Genomic DNA, 2,294 nt, shown 5'->3' with positions numbered 1-2,294 from the left:
CCGCTCTAATAATAGCTCAGTAATAGGCAGTGAGGGAGTGTGCAGCAGACAGAATGTGCAGGAATGCCAGTGTTTAGTGGACAGCTGCTTGAATATCTAGCATGCCATTACACAACATCTGCTGCACCAGATCTCACCACATTTGCATTCTTTAAAACTGTATGCAGGACATTTAGGACAATTAGGAAAGGTTATTTATACTTTTAGAGCAATGTATTTATTTATTTAATTTTTTTTTTTTCAAATGAATATATTTGTTATTTAAAATGAGCCAAAATAATTGAATTGAACTTTAATTGAATTCAGCATATAGAGCATAAAGAATTAGAAATAATTTAATAATAATAAGTTTAATAGCGCTAAAAACATCCAGCAAGCATCAGTTCTGTGGGCAGAGATGATTGTTTTTGAGAAAGGTAAGAGAGGAATAGCCAGATGAGCTGACTGAAAGGCCACACTATCTCAAATGACCACTTTTTTACACATGTGGTCAGGAGAAAATGATCTCAGAAAGTAAAACAAGTCAAAACCATGAGGTGGATGGAATACAAGAGCAGAAGCTGAGCTGGTTTCCAGTCCTTTCAGCTAAGAACAGAAATCTGAGATGGCAGTGAGCACAGACGCACAGAAAATGAACTGGTGAAGATGGGAAAAACACCAGCGCAAACCTCTTTTTTGGTTTTGCTCTTTTTTTCTAGTCAGAAAGATATATATAAAGGCGCACACACTCATACAGTACACCAAAATACACACAGAAACATTTACAAACATATACACATTAACCAAGTCAGCTTGTAGACATGCTTTTCTTTTCAGTCACATTGTTATTCTTTCAGACACAGCAATTCTACCAGCTAAATTACGTCCATTATAAAATTTAATCATTTTAAATGACACAAAATTACCAAAATTGTATTGAGTTCAGGCATTAAACAATTGTGTCATACAATCCATGAAATCAAAATGATTTTCTTCAACACCCATGACCTATATGTCAAGCCCATGCCTAAAATATGACTTGACCAAAATGTCCATGCCATGAAGCGACTCAAATCAAAGCCAGATGTTGCAGTCTCTCCACCTGCTGCCCCTCACACTGCCTTCTCCTAAAAGTCCACACGAAGCCGGTCAGATGTTTTTAACATTCAGGGGGTTGCATTCTGTACATTGTACTCTTTCTGTTTATGGTATGCTCATTATATGTAGTACTTAAGGCCTTTTACTTCGTTTCCTGTCTGCTATTAATTTCCTCAAAATTAAAAATGTGAAATATATAGAAACATTTACATCACTAGAATTACATCTTCAGTGCCATTTTTTTCAAACCTGCACTTTAGTAAAAATCCTTTACAATTAGTAGACATTTAGGTGACATATAAGCTGAAAGTGGGTAATGGTACATACTGTATGTTTTACTTAAACAAACAAGTGCAAAATAAGTCAGCAGATTTCAGCCCTGTAAATGAATAACAAAGAAGTGCTGACTGCTGCTTCCCTCACCTGCTCACTAAATCCCCAGCGTTGAATTAAACTGTAAGCTGTTCACTGTTATCCAGCTGGATTCAAATGAACACTTTATGAGTTAAAAGAAGTAGGTGTTAATGAAATCCTGAAGTTTGTCATGCAGAGAGTACCAGGAAACACATAAAAGCGTAAGGAAATACCACACCTGAAACAGCAGAGAGCACTGCAGGAGGCTGACTTTACACTGATTAAAGCCATTATAGCGTAAATGTTACTACCATAATCAAGCAAAAAACATGTTCTGAAAAAAAACAACAACTTTATCTTAATATGCAGGTTGCATGTTTATTCAACTTCCACTGTTATTATTATTATTATTATTATTATTATTATTATTATTATTATTATTATTATTATTATTATTATTATTATTATTGTGGAACAAGGATAGTTAGGAGATTCAGTATAAAGGAATTAGCTGAGAAAGCACCTTTCTATAAGCTATTTTATTTCGGGTTTTTTTAATAAGAAACATCTAAAATGGTTTGTTGGTTTGCTAATTTATGAGAAAAATCTCACATATTAATAACACTTGACATTTTGATTTTGACTGCTCTGAACACTGCTCAAAATGCCTTTCATGTTATTTCTTCTTTTATTTATTTTTTTTTTAAAATCACGATCATGTTAATTACACATCTGAAATTGTTTGTGACTTTGCTTAATTATGATTCCAAATTTTGTCACATGATTTATAAAAATGTCACATCTAAATAAGGCGTAACATTTTGATTTACACTGCTCTGTGCACTGTTCAATATACAATATTG

The sequence above is a fragment of the Hemibagrus wyckioides genome, linkage group LG01 (genome assembly GCF_019097595.1).
Source record: "Hemibagrus wyckioides isolate EC202008001 linkage group LG01, SWU_Hwy_1.0, whole genome shotgun sequence".
Taxonomy (NCBI): domain Eukaryota; kingdom Metazoa; phylum Chordata; class Actinopteri; order Siluriformes; family Bagridae; genus Hemibagrus; species Hemibagrus wyckioides.
This window is presented reverse-complemented; position numbering follows the sequence as displayed.